The following is an 18,892-nucleotide window of genomic DNA, read 5'->3' on the forward strand; positions in this document are numbered from 1 at the left end:
GCTACGTCGCACGGCGCTGGGGCTATCTATCGTACAGCATTCCACCGTCACCACGTGTTAGTGATGCCGTGCCTCCCATGCACTGCTTCTCGAAGTGCCAGAGCAAGCGTGGGGGGGGGAGGGGGGGTAATTACACGGGAATCAAAAAGGAAGTGATGGCAGACAAAATCCAATAATTTGGGACGAGACATCAATTTATGATAAGCCTGTGTCGGGGGCGAGTCTAAACCTGAGGACAGCCACCGTTGACTCCACCGCAATGTGGTGCTGACTTAATCGACCCCGTCGGGCCGAGTAGATCCCAAACCCACCCGCCTGCTCTGCCGCTCTGTTCAGAAGCTTCATTACAAACCCCGACCAGGGGCTGCAGTGCCGGATTAAGTTAGTGTGGGGCCTGTAGCATGATGTTATAAAGGGGCCCTAAATTAACAAAAAAACACGTACATTTTAAAACAAATAAATGTTTAACTTGCACAGTAAAGTAATAGTAAAAAAAAGTAATTGTATTTTTTCATTTGCTATACAGCCACATAATACGACAAATCGCTAACCTTAAACACCCAGTCGTTCATAAAAGTCGGTGGCAGTATAGTACTATGGTAATAGAGCAAGTGCAGAATCACTGAACCGGAAGTGGTAGCTTTAAAGCATTTAACTGCGGGGCCCTAGTAGCTAGTACATATGTAGTAGCTACTACATATGTACTTCCTTAGTAGCTACTACATATGTAGCCAGCGTCGCCGTGTGCGTCGGTCGTGGAGGGAGGCACGCTCACGTGGCAGCGCAGAAGGAACACGAGCGAGGGATGGAGTGCGGTGGGTGGGTGTTTGGGTGGGGGGGGGGCATTTTCCAAATGCTTAGGGGGACGAGAGTGGGGGGGGGGCGTCTGGGCCGAGATCTCCCCGTTAAATTTAACCCGCGCGCAGCTGGTGCGCGTTTCACGCTGTTGTGTTTGAGAGTCTCGCACCCACACGCGCCGCTCAGATGTCACCTTACCGACACGTCCCCGCCTCCGTGTTAAAAATCCGCGCGGTTTGTCCCTGTTGTTGTTGTTGAGGCCCGGTTCAACCGCGGAGAGGTCGCGGGGTTAAACCCCGTGTGGCTTGCGATGATGCCGTGTTACGTCGAAGTGTCCCCCGTGCCTCTCGCATTCACGGGGGCAGCGCTCACCACCCCAGTTGGCAGCCCTGAGCGCCGCTGTGAAGATTGCGCACACTTGCATGATGATGCGATTTGAGACGTATATACTTCGTTTATTTAAGGTGTGCCACGGTCGTGAGATGTTATCGTCCTCGCCTGGTGTGCAGGAGGCCGGGGGTTCCATCCCGATCCAGACCCAGACGCCTGCTGTATATTTGGTGTTTGCGTGTCTCTCTCCCCGTGGTCGTGTGGATGTTTTTCTCCGGGTCCTCCGATTTTTCCCTCCACATTTAAAAAAAAAAACATGCGTTTAGACTCTTGAGATTATTCCGCTGCAATAAATGTCCAAATGATAAGCCAAATTGTTGAGCAATTATCTGTGGCCATGTCGCTTTTGGAAACTAAGTTAATGCCTCAGTGGGCTTTGTCTGGCAGGATCGAGATGTAAAAGTTGCATTTGTATGCGTTTGGGTGGCGTGCTTAACTTTCTTGTACTTAGCACTCCGATCATGTTGTTGTAACGTTCTTACCCACCCCGACTGGATGTCTATGAAAAAGAGCTATATAGCTCATCGGATTCCTCCAGTATAAATACATATTCTGATTCTAATTCTGTCTGCCTTCATTAAACAAGCGCAGTTAACTTCCAACAAAAGTAGGACTCAAATAAAAGGCGTGTTTACCCTCTCCGGCAAGAATACAGCCGGCGCTGACATGTTCGAACACCAAAGAGACACCTGTTCTTACAAGGCAGCGTCAAGTCTGCAATGACCACACATGCTTGTGGTAAAACACGCAAACAAATATGGGCTCGAATAATGTTCGCATTGGTCTACACCAGAGAGAGTCTCTTCTATGGCTTCGCCTTACCCGGTGCTACGGAACAAAGAATGTCTGAGGGCGATGCAAACGCCAAAGCATCAATACCTCGGGCGAGGCAGTTACATCTACGGGACCGTTTTTGCCAGTATCACGGTGATGAAAAGAAAACGATTTACCCAAGCAATGGTGAGCCAAAGCCATAAAGAGGCTGTCTCTGTTGCAGGCCAATCCGCTTAAAAGGCAATGCATACATTCTCCTGGCATATTTGTTTGCATGTTTTACCACAAGTGTGTGTGGTCAATGCAGACTTGATGCCTTGTAAAAGATGTCTCTTTGGTGTATGGACATTTTAACACCTCCAGTATTATTTCCAGAAAGGGTTAAAGCCTTTTCTTCTTTCATCATCTTGCTACTGACAAAAAGGGCCCCACGAAGTAGCATGCACTCATTTATAATCAATGCACAAGGAATTATGGGATGATGAGATGGGCGGACTACATATCCAATTGTACACATCATTCATCAGTCCACCCATGGATATTAACATTATCAATCCTCTAGCAATGGCAATACCCAAGCACTACAAACAGCTCCAGTTTAACACGTAGGCTTTCGCGACCAATATTATCCATAATAGAGGGTTGTTTATTTTGTTGATATGCATATAAATGCGTCGTTAAACCCGCCACCACTCGACACAGCAAATTAGTAAAGGTTTGTCACGTGAACAAAACAGCTCCAAATTTTGATTCAAAGCTTTCGTGACTGTAGTGATTCATATTCTTGGTTTTTTCGGTAAAGTCACGTTGATGGGAAACAATAAAATAATAATATATACAACAGCTCCAGTGAGACCGAGGCCAGGTGGGTAGCAAGAGAGAATGAGCGACACAGCCACCGAGCAAATGTTTGCTGGCGATGTCGACAGGAAGCCTCGGTCGCTGGATTGGAAAGCACTGGACGGGGGTGAAGTGGTCTCTAGTTTCAAAAGCGAAGGTTCTCGGAGGACCAGGAGCGAGGGTGATCCATGATCTGAAGAAAGAGAAGTGATTTGCCACGTGCACGAGAGTGGTTTACGTATGAATGGCCATCGATTGAAATGCGATGTTGTATAACTGAGCGGTGGAGGCCGTGGAGGGGAGAGGTGTCTGGAGAGATGAGAGCACAGTTTGTGACCCTTTCTCAGACTTTTCCGAGGAAAGGACGGTTTGACGTGACATTTTCGAGAATGTTTGGGGGCCACAGTCTGGGTTTTCTTCGGAAGGCGCTGACAAAGCTGGCAGTGGGAGATGCGTTTTATGGGCGGCTAATCGGGACGGAAGAGGACGTATCCAGGTCGGAAATTACGCGAGCGACATTTGTTTGCGGTGGCAGGCTGAGAGGCATCAAGGGGAGATGGGGGGCGGGGGGGATGCCGGGAACAATGGGAGATCGGAGAAGTCGGTCACTGTGATGCCGTTCATGATTTTCCAAACCGTTTCAGAGGAATTAGTCTTGAGATTGTTTTACATCACGGCATTTATGCAACTGCGTGACACGGCACTGTGCGATCCGTAAAAAAAAACAACCACACGGAGGCACAGACAGCTTAAGGTGTTTTCAGGCCAACAAACGGAGTGTTTACACGTGTGGGAGCAAACCGGAGCACCCGGAGGAAACCCACGCGAGTCAGAGGCGAGTTGTTCACATGAATCAAGAATTATTATTTGGGGGGGGGGGGGGGTTAAATGGCATGAATAAAAATGTGTCGTTAAACCCGACACCACCCGACACAGCCAATTAGCAAGGTTTGTCACGGTGGTGGCGGGCTTAACGAGACATTCATATTTACGCGATCTTACCCAAAAAACCCTACTTTCTTATGGATAGTATTGGTCGCGAATGCCTACCACGTGCTGAGCTGAGTTGGTCAACACTTTTCAACTGACGGCGTTGAGGACGAAGCCGGGTACCGGGGATGCAGGAGAGAGTTCACACAGTGCATTTAGGGCTTCCCTTAACGCCTTGTCCACAGAGCAGAGGCTAAGTCTAATGTGGACCTTGCCAGAGCTGAGCGATGAGGTTTTATGCGAGTGAGCCTTCCATATCTGGGAATGCATTTCAAGGCCGAATTTATTCCATTGTCTATCAAGTTGATGTTTTTTTATTTTTTACAAGCGATTACAGTTTTTACTCATGGAGGAGGACAGTTGTGTGGCCAGGGCCCCGAGGAGGCTCGAGAGGAGGTACAAGTCTACAGCCAATGTGAGATCATTCACAGAAGCAGACGATGTGGCCCTGCGGTGCTCAACGGAGCCGTGTTTGGGATCCGTGATGCAGGGACCGAGAGGCACAACGCAGGAGCTGAGGGGGGGGGGGCTGGTGTCTGTGGGAGGGGAGGGAGATTTTAGGACCTGGAAGTGATATTTGTGATGTGTTGCTCACTGAATGGTAGATGGCAGAGCGTTTGCGGTTGGAGGAAGGTGGACGCTGAAGGGGGGAATTATCCAAAGGAGGCGGAAGAAGTTTTTGGAAATCGGTGGAGGATTTAAAGGGATGCCAGGGGTTCCAGCAGCCGTGCGAGAGGAGCGTGCTGCACCCTCGTTCACGTGGTTAGCTGGAGAGGCGGAGCGGTGCCCAGATAAGGGGGTGGAGCCCAGAGGCCCGCTGTGTGTCAAGCCTCAGTGAGGAGGCGACGCGTAAACTCTCACAACGTGGGGTTGTCACGAGCACGTACAAGGGGAAGTCGGTGAGGGGGTGCCCCCCCGCCTGCCGGAGATCACGAAGGGAGGTTCGACTTTGAAGTGATGGAGCGGACGCCGGTAGCCGGGGCGAAATGAACAGAAGGTGGCTCGTGCGTCTTAGGGGCCGTCCATAAATGACGTCACGCACCTGTCGAGGGGGGGGGGTCAGACATTTGTAACGATGTTGTGACGAGGGGGAGGGGCGTTGAGAAAAGTGACGTCACATCAAAATTGCGCAACTTTAAATAAATATAGATATAGACAACACGTTCTACTTAAATAAATAGACTTTTTAATAAATGTTTTCTCCTACAACATCAGAGTGAAGCGCTACGTTAAATACGCACTACAATGACAATAGTTTAAAGCGATTTGAAGCATGTTTTTTGGGGGGGGGCAGAGCTTTGTGACGTCATATTTGAGGGGGGGTCTGACTTTTTGTGACGCCGTGTGACGAAGGAGGGGGGGGGTCAAAAATCGTCCAAAATCGCGTGACGTCATTTATGGACGGCCCCTTACGTTGATGAGCTTGAGGCGGGTGGAGTTGATTTTGACCTCGGGGGCCAGTGAGGCTGCCTCAAGGGGGATTGTGTGACGGTGAATTAATTCCGCTGGCCAGTGTGGGTTCGTGACGGAGCACCATAGGAGCGGTCAGGATGTGAATCGCCCACTGACGTTAGCTGTGATTAAGAATCAAACTCAGGTCGCCGGGTTCATAGCAAAGTGCGCTAACCACTGCGCCAGCCACCGCTCCGCCCTGTAATTGCACAAAATTGCGTTACGGGTTTTAAGAAAACAGAAAATAATTCGCTCATTACATTGTTGTCGATGTGAAGAAAAGTGGTGGCTGATTGTGAGGGAGGAGAGGTGGATTTGGGCTGTTGATCGAACACGAGGCAGCTGCTAGCGGGCCACGCGGGACTTGGCTGTTGGGTTATCTTCATCCAGATAACACCGGGGCAGCTTTGTTATTTTAAAAGGTCTTGAACGGATCTGACCAAAAGACGGGGTTCACAGTTGGGGGGGATGGAGCCTTGCGGTTGGAGGGTGAGGTTACGGCGTGGGTGTTAAGGCCATGATACGCTCAGACAACTTGAGGACAATCCTCACAGGCAATCGTCGCCAGCAACGCATTTGCTATGACCGTCAAATGGAACCTCGCTTTGGCAGTGGTAAAGTGACACGGCTCCGCCTTGCCAATGAAAGGAGAGTTTTCCTGAAATTCGATGTTTCATTAAAACAATGATTGGTCTACGGAGCTCACAACCTCGTTTAGTCATGTGACGCATGGTATACAAGAAGTCGTGGGTTCGATGCCGACTGACGCCTGCTGTATATTGGGGATTTGCATGTTTTCCCTGTGGTCACGTGGATTTTTCTCTGGGTCCTCCGGTTTTTCCCTCCACATTAATAAACATTCGCTGAGAGTATTTGTCTGCTATAAATTTCCACGTGATAAGCCACTTCGTTGAGCTATCATTTGTGGCCAGGTCGCTTCTGAAAACTATCTACAGAGCTCTGTGGGTCTTATCTGGTCAAATAAAACGTAGTTTTTAGTTTCGATTTTTTTGTAAGTTCTTAGTCGCTCACGGTATGAGATTTGTCAAGATTCGGACGCCTACATTTTGCATGGTAGAAAATGTTGCGGCAATGATCGCCCTTAACGGCTGCCGGCAACAGTTGCCATAAACGTGCCCTGGTTTATCACGTGGCCTTCGCAAGAGGCAAGGGTAGAGTTGGGTGGAGGGGAGGTGGGGGCAGAGTTGAAAGACAGAACCGTGAAATTCACAGGGACAATCTAGTGCAGCCTTACGGAACATCTCACTTCTGCATATCTGTCAACCCATACGGTTTACCCGAATTCTTGTACAGGGGAAATGAGTCTTCTGGTCAATACGGCATACAGCCGTTTCAAAACGGGCTAATTTTTTACGTTTATTTGTTTGTGTTTCTCCCTTGTGATGGGAATTTGTAGGATGAACGTTGATATGTATAAGGGCACGGGGTGACCAGTAAGGTCTGGATTGGTCTGTAATAAGGTAGGGCACTGATAAGGGGTTGCCAGGTTTGCTTCTGTTCGTGGCTGTTTCCGTAGGGGTCAGCACATTCATTACTGAGTCGGCTTGCACACAGAGCCCAACGATAGTTCAATCTCTATTAACACTGCCCAGTCACCAGCTACAGAGAATTACTCAAGCGCGATGCCTGCTGTGCAGTTGAACATCAGCAATATAATCAGTGCAAAGTCATGTACGGGACTAGAAACAATGACTGGTCCTGGTCATAAGAATGTGTAATTTCCATTTCTATCTCAGAACCGTCAACGTAGATAAACACTCTACAATGCTGATTTGAGCATGCAGTTACTAACTTTTTACAAGAGTTCTTAGTTGCCAGTTAACTCAACCCATCATCATTGCTGGGCAGATAAAAGTCAACAGTAGTTGCCCTACACAATAACTGGCCCCAGGCATAGAAACATGGAATTTCCACCGCCACTAGCTCTGGGCCATCAGGAGAGTTGAGCACGGCGCCACAGGAGACCCTTTGACTTCTAACTTTACAAAACTACAGAGTTTTTTTTTCTTAGGATCACCCTCTAACCTTGTCTCACCCCCAAAGGTCTCACGGATAAAGGGGTGCATAGGTGAATGGGTGGAACAGTGCCTAGTCCTGGGAAGCACCCCCAACCCCTTCACAAACCAACACTGACCAGCGTGGTCAAGCATGGTTAAACGACCCCCTCCGCCCCACCATACTCAAATGACCGACATGGTTGTTGGAGGAGGCGTTCACCATCCAGCAGTGGATTTCTAAAGGACTGCGACTTATTTTAAACCCCTTTTTTAAGTTAATCAAAAGCTGTCGATGCCTCGTGTGGTTTTATGGTACGTTGAACTTCTTTCGCACCGTACGTAGAACCACCGTGCTAAGCAGAGGCGTTAATCGGCGCACGTTGATGCATGGCGGGGAACGGCCGCGCATCTGGTGGCAGCAGAAGTCGCCAACGCATTGCCCGCAAGTTGGCGAAGCAACACCCGACAAATTTTGATTTAAAGCTTTCGTGACTGCACGGATTAATATTCTTGGTTATTTCGGTAAAGTCACGTAGAAGGGATAAAAAAATATAAAACGATACAATTTTAATTTTTCGATTTAAAGTTTTCGTGACTGCAAGGATTCATCTTCTTTGGTTCTTTCGGTAAAGTCACGTTCCAAAGTCACGTTCTACATTTTTATTGTTTTATATTTTGGATTATTTTATTGTTTCCCTTATACGTGACTTTACCGAAAGAACCAAGAATATGAACACCCAACGAATTAGTTAGAAAAAACGATGGCCATCAAAGGGAAAAAAATATCTAATTGGTGAACATTTGCGATACGGCCCTTTCTGCAGAGGACATGCTATGAGTTACCTTCAAAACGCGCAAGTTACACTCAGTGGCAGCTCGTGACATGTCCACTAGGTGGTGCTGTTGTGAGTGACCTCTGAAAAGACGGTGTCCGAATGAAGAAAAACCTCGTCGTGTTACTGGCCTTCCCGTGAAAGTGATGTAACTGTCTTACCCACCAACGGCAGGCATTTATAAACAATACGAAGTTCTCAGCATGCATCACCATCATCGTCGCCGCTGCATTCTAAGACTCTCACGCCGGAGCTGTTCGGCAACTGGGCATGATCACACGCGCACGCACGCAGCCCCCTCTGCCGATGCGCAGCGATGGACGTCGGCAGGCAGCTGCGGCAGGTGGTCGTCAGCACGCTCGCTGCTGAGCCAATTTCGAGAGCTTTAAGTTTTAACTAAAATTTCTGCGACTTCACTCCAATGAGTTACGCCACATAGAGCGCACAGATCCGGTAAGACGTCCCTGGCTAGACAGCCCCTTTTTGCAGGACTCGGGGGAAGAAAGTGAAAGTAGCGTGAAGGAGCCACACTCGTGTGTGACTCCGGCAACCACAGCACCAACCTGCCAGGTGGACAACCATCTTCACAGCCTGGCAACCCGAACGGTTTACCCCGTATTCTTGTACAGGGAAATTGAGTTTTCAGGCACAAACAACAACATTATTTTGTGTATTTGTTTGTGTTTCTCCCTTGTGATGATGGGACTTTGTAGGATGAACGTTGAGATTAATAAGGGGCACGGGTAGCCCAACAAGGGTCTGGATTGGTCTGTAATAAGGTAGGGCACTGATAAGGGGTTGACGGTTATGCATCTTTGATATTGGCGTTGCTGCCCATTGAACTCTTCTCGCATCATTCTTTGAGGGTGAATCAATTGAGTACTGTACTACTTTGTGTTCAGTCCACAGTGATTGCCCAAAGGGCAACATGTGTTGACAACATGACTGCTGCCTCTGCTGATTCACTGTCAGCCAAATGTAAAGCTAACCTGATCGCTAAATTCAACATCCCATCAAAGAAGAAGCCAGAACCACACATCACAAAGCTGGATGTTAACAAGATCGTTATTAATCAGAGTAACATAACATCCCAATTTCGCACAATATGAAAACGGTACTGGCTATAGGGCTAAATTTCGCTGTCACCCCTAAACATATACCAGTAGAGGATGTGATCTCTCAGGTCGATGTAGCCCTCAAATGCATAGGACACATCCAAGCGGACGTTGCGAGAGCTGAAACAGCCACTATTCTCAAGAATGCTAAGAAACCCAGTAGGAACATTAGCAAAAGCAAACGCTCTGAACTCGCAAATTTGAAAAAGAGGGATGATATAGTCATCCTCTCGGCCGACAAGGGCAATGCTACTATCATCGTGGATAAAAACTCATACAACAACAAAATCCAGGACCTACTCAATGATGGTAGTTACTCCAAAATTAAAAGTGATGAGACTAACAGACTAACAACAAAAACCAACAAGATCATCACTAGTTCGACTTCCCTAATCGAACCAATCAAACGGCCCTCCCTAAAACCCTCGGCTGCAAGACCTCCCAGATTCTATGGTCTTCCCAAGATCCATAAAGAAGGTACCCCACTACGGCCCATCGTGTCCACGATCAACTCACCTACCTACAAGCTAGCCCATTTTTATCGGATACTCTGCTTCCCTTCACTGGCAAGACCACCTCAGCAGTACTTAACTCAACCCCCTTGGTTTCTATGGTCAAGGACATTGTACTGTCTCCTGTTCACCAAGGTTCCAGTGCTTGACACCATTACAATAATTGAAGACTTGGTCCAACATGGACTGAACCATGTCCCTGCGCTGGTTAGGCACTGCCTCCCCAACACTTACTTCACCTGAAATGGTACCTTCTACAAACAAAATGAGGGTACCCCTATGGGTTCCCCCTTGTCACAAGTGATAGCCAATGTTTTCATGGAGAAATTTGAATCAGATGCCATCCAGATAGCCACCCTTCGTCCTTCCCTGTGGAAGAGATACGTGGATGACACTTTCGTCATTTGGCCACATGGCCTCCCAGCATTGAACCAATTCCTAGACCACATCAATTCCAGACACCCATCCATCAAATTTACCATAGAAGTGGAGAAAGATGGCAAGCTACCATGCTTGGATGTTCTGTTTGAGAGGAGGCCTGATGGCTCTTTTGGACATTCTGTTTACAGGAAGGCCACCCACACAGATTCCTACTTGAAGCCTGATTCCCACCACCACCCGGCTCAAAATAATTCCCTCATCAAAACACTATACCATAGGGCCCACTGCATCTCTGACCAACACCACCTGGCCAGTGAATTAAAACATGTACATCTGGCCCTCAAGATGAACGGATACTCTGACCGTACTATCCGCCAAGCTGTTTCTCCCACCATGCAGAAACAACTCCCTGAAACTCCTATCAAAATCATCACGTTGCCATACATAGCAGGCGTTACCATAAAATATTTCCAAAATTCTAAATAAACAAGATCCAGGTCCGATTCAATACAGTACACAAAATCCGTGATCTGATCCCATCCGTAAAGGATGTCATTCCTGACTTACAGTACCCCGGTGTTTACAAACTGAGTTGCGCCTGTGGTGATTGCTATATCGGGGAGACGAAACGACATATTTCTGACCGAATTCGCGAGCACAAATCAGATTTGAAACACGGCAGAACGAATTCTTCGGCCGTAGCTGATCATTGTTTCAACACAGCGGGTTCTCACGATATTGTTTTCTCCGATACCAAAGTACTCTGCAAACCTCCCGGACACTACCAAAGATTTGTCAATGAAGCCATCCAGATATACAAACATAGACACAACTTCAACCGAGAGGATGGTTTTAAATTAAGCAATCATTGGAAAGATGTCATGAACCAAGTCAAACTTTAGCTGCCTTATAATTATACAGCCATATCAATTTCTTCCAGTTTTTTACTCCCAGCCTGATACACCACCATCACTCGTCAGGCAAGCACTGCACACATGCACAAACTCCCCTCCCCTGACATCACAAAAGAATACAGCCCCCCCCCCCGACCCCTTGACTCCTCCCCCCCCCCCAACACCCTATATAGCACGTTATCTCGTAATAACTCTCTTCAGGCGCCTCAGTAATGTTTGCTGGAGCAGTCAACACCTGATGACGGTTGCTTGTGTTTCTTCTAAAACGTTGTGATTTTATTTATTTGTTTTCATTCTAATTCATTTTATATTTTTATAATTTTTTTTTACCTATGTGACTTTACCGAAAAGAACAAAGAGCATGGATCCTTGCAGTCACCAAAACTTCAAATCTAGAATGTAAAATGCCCCCACCGACCTGGAGCCGCCAATGTAATTGGACGCTTACACATTGCTCACTCGAACGAAGACCACCATCATGCTTTTTTTTCCCCACTGCACACCCGAGTTGTGCTGGGGCCATACCGTGCCAGCCTGGCCCAGTTCAAGACACACCACCAGGTCGTTGTTTTTTTTACACGCTTTTATTGAACTCACTCTGTCTGTTTTTGTTGTTGTCGTTGTTGTATCCTCAAATCTTGTAACTCAATTTTAACCCACTTCCCAATGTGGTGTCGACTGCAAACTTGGTATACTTATGTCTTACTGGTGACAATACTATATTCTATCATTAAAAATGAAAAAAATATATTTTTAAACCATCTTTTTTATATGTTATGTTTCGCCTTGGGTCTAATTGTCCACGGTCAACTGACGTTGGCTGTAAATCACCATGGGCCCCTTACTTTACGGCAAGCTTCGGGGCCACTTCCTGGAGTCGTGGAGTTCTGCAATTACGAGTACGGTACATTTCATTAAAGCGTGTTTTTTTAAAAGTATTTTAAAATATTACTTATTTTCTTTGCCACAGCCAAAGCTGTGCCGTGCCACTGATATCTCACGCAATGTACGTAGATGACGCGGCTGACACTCTGTCCTCACAGTCTACTGGTGGCATCACACACCTCTTGCCCTGCTCGGCCACGAGCCAGATCCAGATGTCTTCCGAGGCCGGGGTATCTTGGTTTACTGTTCCAGCTCGGCGCGGCAAATATCCAGTGGAAACCGCCAACATCGCGAGGACCCTCCACTGGCTTGGCTCGGGTGTGCCAGTGGAACAAGGGTATTTGAGTTGCCACTTTGTGGCATAGCGATGAAGCGCAGCTTCTTTAAAAGCCCCAAGATTACAAAAAGCAAAAACAATTCACATTTATGAACAACACTGTGGCCATAACAGGAAAAATATATCATAGGAAAGTTTCGCGAAATGGCCCTTCTTCATAGTACATTTTCTATGAAGGGACATTGCCCGAAACGTCTGCCATCATATTTTATTTCATGACCATTGTTATTTTTTGTTATTGTAGGCAATTATGAAGTGTAGACATGGCTGACCAAGTAAACCACGAATTGGGGATTATAACTCACAACCGTTAAAGTCGAGTGCTCTGCCACAGAGCCACTCGCACATTCCCACGGACACATTCACCGTGTCCACCTGTCACGCGCTGGCACACAGCATTCGCTCGCTCTCGTCGAGAGAACGACCCAGAGGCGCGAGTAACCACAGACCAGCAGGAACGCCGGCACGCGATGGCCCGGCGCCAGCAACTGTCCAAGCTCTACGGTTCTCTATCCATGAAAGTGTTATCAGTCAATCGATGAGTGTTTACACGTGGGAGGGAACCGGAGCACCCGTAGAAAACAAGGGTGAAACGTGGTATTCCACACAGACGGAACAAGTGGAGTCCACGTTCCTGTTGTACTGCCTTCTCCTGGCGAGCCAGAGTAAGGCACCTCAAACGCCCACAGGAACGTCTCTCGGTGCGATTCACCAACCCTCGCTGCCTCCACGTTGCTTGGATTAGAGACGTGCAACCCACCACCGCTGCCTTGAAAACTCACAAACACAAGGGGCAATGCTCCGTCGTTTGTTCCTACCTTCTGCGAGTGCAGGTGCTTTAAATTGCCTGCACAAAACAAGGAGCGGTGGGACCAACACGAACACCTCGCTCATCCCCCCTCGGCACCCGAGGTCTGATGTCGCCCCTTGCCTGATGTGCCAAGCCCCCCATATCAGGCAGAGTCCATGTAGGGAAAGCTTATTATGCTATGTTAACAAACTCGTATTTTGTTGTGCACGCGTGGACACGATTGGACTGACATGGCCATGATTAGGGCACACTGCGGGAACCGCTATGACACTACTGCACACATGCAAACAAAGACAAAGATCCCCCGTATAGCCTGAACAAGCTTTTGGGGCAAGTGCTGTTTGCGAGCATCTATGAAGGCCGGCACGGCACACGAGGGAGTGGGTTGCCAACACCACGTTCGGCCGCCTTTGTCTCCCCATTGCTGATATTTAGAGCAACTGCTTGAGGCCGGGTCGACGTAGGGCAGGCCCAGGATCAGTTCCACTATTCACTGTTATTGGTCGTGAGCGGTAATTGAATTCAGGTCACTGGGTTCATAGCGCAGTGCATGAACCGCTTCGCCCTTGCACCCAACACAGACGCACACACGGCAGACACAGATACAAAGATCAGTCTGCTCATTCACACAGCTTGAGATATATTACGCTGACCATTAATGAAGATACTGATGTTGATGATTTACTCAGTCAAGGTTTTGGGACTGCGTTTGACTAGAGAAAAAGAACCATCAACCATTGGCGTTTTTGTAACGTGACTCATGCCCCACTGCTCACCGACCAGCATGGCGAGGTATGGTTGGGCATGCTCCATGACCGGTAATGGCGTGGGGAAGCCTTCATCCAGCAGGGGATTAACCAAAGGACTAAGGGCTGTGATCATTTTCTTGATCACTTCTTATAATTAAATGCACATAAGTATTGTAATCGATGTTATTATGCCAACTGGATATGGTATAGTACTCTATGTGTGCATTCACGTACAAGTCCAGATATCGCTCTGAGCCGCTGATGAAATTTCCACATTATTATGGCAGGGACATTTTTTTATTGAATCCCTTGGACAAATAATGGGCCAACTGAATCCCCAACTGGGATGTAAACCGCTAAATGTGTAAGTTGGAGTCTCTGCCGACACTCCAACTGGTAAGAGACACAACGCGCAATGTGCTGTAGACTTGACCGATATTGACTAAAAACGTCTCTGTTTAAAATCCCTTTCTCTCTTTGGTTATCTTAAAATGTTTCTTATCGCTTCTTCTTTCCTTGGTTGATGTTAAACTATTTCCGCCTTTCCATGCATAGCGCCCTGAGAGCGATTGTTTTAAGGGGCGCTTTGTGCGTTTAAATTATTATTGTTTGTGAATTATGACCATTTCCAACTACATTGGCAGTGTATAGTGTTACGCATCTAAAGGTGCAACCCTGCAATGTCTTGCTCACATCACTGCCGGCGGAAGGGCCTCCACGTGAGGAAGCTCCGGAGAGTCCGTCTGGACTCTAGAGGGTATTCTTGGGCTACTCTTCCACACTGGACAGGTGCCTTGGAAGAGGTGGCAGTACCCGCAATTGACTCCACCGTGCTTGACCTGCTGTTCAACTTAACTGTGGTCAACCGATGTTTCCGTTGCTGGGTGGACAGAGGGCGGGGAGAATTTAATGTACTTGTATTATCTACGTGGCCTTACCGAAAGACCCAAATAATATGAATACTTGTATTATATGCTGAACTTCTTTCGCACTGGACGTAGCCAGCCGCACCAGGAGAGGGAACCAGTGACCCCTGGATAATATATATTGAGAATACAACAACTATCAGATTAAATGTTTCTGTGGAGCCCGTGGCTCAGAATCGGAATATCGTCAGTAGACGTGTAACGATGCATCGGTTCGTCGATTTAAAAAAATGTATTCTGGAATCCCCCGCTATACCTAAGGGATGCATTCCTGAGAAATTCCTACCTAACTCGAAAATACTTAAAGCGTGGATTTTTCTCCGGGTGCTCCGGTTTTCCCCTCCGCATTTAGAGAAAAATGCGTTTACAACATTTGGGTGTAATAATAGGGTTTTTCCCCTTTTTTCTGGCAACAAAACTGAAACCATTTTACAAGGATTCATGTCTGCATTAACCACAATACCTGCAGTCAAAATGCAAACAAAAAACATACTATAATATATGCATTGTCCTTGAAACTGATTGGTCCACACCAAGGGTCGACTTTCTTTTGAGCCTCGACCCAATTGGTGCTCGACCAGATGACGCCAAAAGGCGTACACAGGCGTACACAAAGCCGACCCTTGGTGTGGACCAATCAGTTTCAAGGACAATGCATATATTATCATAGTATATTTTTTGTTTGCATTTTGACTGCAGGTATTGTGGTTAATGCAGACATGAATCCTTGTAAAAAGGTTTCAGTTTTGTTGCCAGAAAAAAAGGGGAAAACCCCTATTATTATATTTTGGTACTGGCAAAAGAGGTCAAATGATGTAGTGCTCTACATTTCCAAAGGACAAGCCACCTCGTTGAGCCATCATTTGTGGCCAGCTCGCTTCTGAAAAAGGAGGTAAATAGCTCGGTGGGGCATTACGTAGTGAACTAAAATAAAGTCTGCCACCTGCCTCGTTGTTCGTTGAAATCCACAGCGCTCGCTTCATCACGGAGACACTTTGGCTCGACTCGTTCGTCACGAGTTTGTGTGGGTGCACGGTCCTTTTGTCAATCCACTGCTAGATGGGGACACCCCCACGCTGTACGCACGTTACGGGGGCATGGGGGGGGGCTATTTGACCATACTTCACCATGCCGTTCACGTGGGCTGGAGAAGGCGGGGAGAATTATGCGGAAGGGTCGACGTGGGAGCATAGAAATGTACAACAGTTAATTTGTTCTGCACTGCCCACAATGGGTGATTTGTGGTCATGGACTTAAACGCGTGTACGTGTGTGTGTTTGTGTAGTGTTGTAAAGACGAGCAGACTTCTTAGGAGGCACACTCTGTTTATTGTATTAATTCCTCATACAATGCTTAACACACACAGAGGGATATACCTTCCCCTCACCCGATACCCTAATGGAGGTACAGCCTCCGGACTTGGCGGGACTCACACGTCTACCACTATCCTAACCTAGAGTCCTCTGGCTAGGACCTAGGGGAGGCTATCTGACCCACCGCTGGCCCGGTGGGTCCTGACCACTGGGTATGCCGAGCCTTAGCCCTTAGAAGGGCTGGGAGGCTGGTCCAGGGTCCTGGCTAGGCTTCAGCCCAGTCTTCTGTCTTCGTGTAAGGAGAGAGCTCCCCGAGGTCTGTTGGGTCACCCGTCTTATACTCCTTCGTGGTCAGGTAGAACCAATCATACATTCCCACGTGGAACCGTCTGATTAGTTCGTACCAAACCCTGGCTACGATCCGTTTCACCTCGACTGACCCCAACCGTTGTACCCAGAGGTAATGCTGCACTGCCCTGTTGGCAATGCAGGTTACGCAACAGCGCGTAGTTAACACCTCTACATTTGTATGGGTTGCCGCACCCACTTGTTTTTGATAAGTGAATATTAAAACGACAAAAACCCGTGAAATGTGTTTACAAATTCTATAAAGGTATATCGATAGCGACACTCCGTGATTACGCTTGAGCTAAGCCGACACCTCCAACTCCGTTTTATTTTCCGTGTTCGCCACACAGTCTCTGTCGCCCGCTGCCAAACGTAGCTCGGGAAATCCAGCAGCATCACGCACCGGAAAACACATTTTAGGCCCAGGCTTGTGTTGAGAATGACGAATTTAAATTAACTGGAACTCATGTCGGACCCCTCGTTCCGAGAAAAACGAGCCAACTATGAATTCGTGTCTGTTTCTGGACTAGCCGTGGGGCTGCACTTTCCATTGTTGTACCCTGTTAATGCAGCTCGCTCAATCCAAACCAGACTTTAGGTCAACACATAAATTACCTTTTCACCCTGTTCCTCAGAATCGCTGTCATTCTTTTACCGATATATTCTATTAACGAGCGCCGATCGCTGATGCAAAAAAAACACACACACAATTGCATCATCACCAAATCAATCGAAATGTACCAAATATCATCGTAACTCAGAAGCCATGCAAGGTTGAGTCGGGCTATAGTACTTGTTATAGGATGACCACAGTGCATAACAGGTGTTATAGGTAGCTGCAGGGCAATGTTATCAGAGGGCAGTGTAACCAAATCCCTGAACATACTGTACTTTGCTCCAACGTTCGTACTCCCCACTTTCACCAACGTGGTGAAGTATGGTCAAAGAACCCCAAAGATCCACGTCTCATTTAGTAAGTGGATCGACAAAAGAGTTCTACCCGTGCAATGAAAAGTGTTGCACAGTGTACACTTAAACCCAGGCAGGGGGCCCAACCAACAGTTATTGTGCCAGGGCCCTGCTGTCCCTAAATCTGGTCACCCATTGTGTCCCCTGTGCTAAGAAAACATCACCACCACCACCATCATCACCATCATCATCGTGAGCCATGGTCAATCCACTGCTGCATGAAGGCCTCCCCTAGCCGCTGGCAATTGTTATGATCCAGCGATGATGTAATAATACTCGAGCCTGCAACTGCTAAACAAACACTTGGTATGGATTTATGGAAGCAGCCAGACTTTGGAACCCAGACGATGTGCTATGAAGAAGAGCCACTGGCTGAAACGCCACCTATTGCATACATATGTTTGATTGTTGTCCTTTTTTTAAGGCAGTATTATTGACCGACGTGTTGAGTTGTGTGTGCGCTTTGCACCACTGCCAACGCAGGCGCAAGTAGTGAGAGTAACCGATGCTCGCTTGTGCACACCTTGCACGAACGTGAATGACGGCCACCCTGACTGACCAGACCTCTATGAGGCTGTTAAGACGTTTTGATCAATAGACTCGAACGAGAATCGACGGTGGTCACAATAAAGATGATCTCCACCCAAGCGAACGGGGTTGGCTTTGATGACTCAGCGGCATCCTTCGCGACCCCTCACTCCCACGGCCGTGTCCACGGCCGTCGTCCGTTCATTGCCGTCGTGGGCAGAAGATGGAATTGGCCTGAAATATCCACTCTCTCTCTCTGACTCACGGATGATATTGATGAAAATGTATTTTTCCATAATGTAATAGAGGTTTGCTTGGGGTTCGATTGCATGAATATAAATGTGTCGTTAAACCCGCCACCAGCCGACACAGCCAATTAGTGAGGTTTGTCACGACACAGAACGTGGCCAATTCGTTACTAATACATCGCACCGGTGTATTGGAGAGCAAATCCACAACATTTACAATCAGAGTACGACGTTTCGTCAGTAATTACAACCGGCAACAGCAGGCAGACAGCCAGATTTGTGGAGAAATCCTCCTGTTTCGTTCCTTAAATAGAGTGATAGATGTGATGACGTCACTTGTGAGCCCTTCACGTGCGAAGAGGTGGGGGGGATTAATGAATGCTTATAAATTACAATGGGTGTCCATCGGGTTATTCATCATTCAATTTGTATTTCAAAGAGAGCCCTTTTAAGCGGTGGCACCTCAAAGGACTTAACACCATGAGCCACTTACACCTCATCTCATCTCAAACAATTGAAAGGGCACCCCGGTGGCAGCTGTCTATGGTTCGCAGGGTGTCATGGCCCGCGGCCTGCCATCGGGCATGCGTTTGCCGGTGAGGCGGCAATGATTGCTTTGCGTAATCTCAATGGAGTCATTTGCAGGTAATTTTTGAATTGTGACAAATTTGGACCATTACACCGGCGCACAACGGCCGACAATGCGTTTGGATTACGTCAGGGGATCTTTGACATCCACTGTGAAGCAGACGGCGCATATT

The 18,892-nt window shown here is 47.6% G+C and overlaps 1 protein-coding gene across 6 annotated transcripts in view; it reads left to right on the top strand.

Annotated features, from left to right (window-relative positions):
* LOC116951823 (monocarboxylate transporter 13-like) overlaps window positions 1–18,892 on the top strand; it is a 77,770-nt gene that overhangs the window by 13,722 nt on the left and 45,156 nt on the right. The gene's annotated exons all lie outside the window — the stretch shown is intronic.

Source organism: Petromyzon marinus, chromosome 44 (genome assembly GCF_048934315.1).
Source record: "Petromyzon marinus isolate PM22_M1 ecotype Great Lakes invasive population chromosome 44, UKy_Petmar_22M1.pri1.0, whole genome shotgun sequence".
In the NCBI taxonomy this organism is placed as follows: domain Eukaryota; kingdom Metazoa; phylum Chordata; class Hyperoartia; order Petromyzontiformes; family Petromyzontidae; genus Petromyzon; species Petromyzon marinus.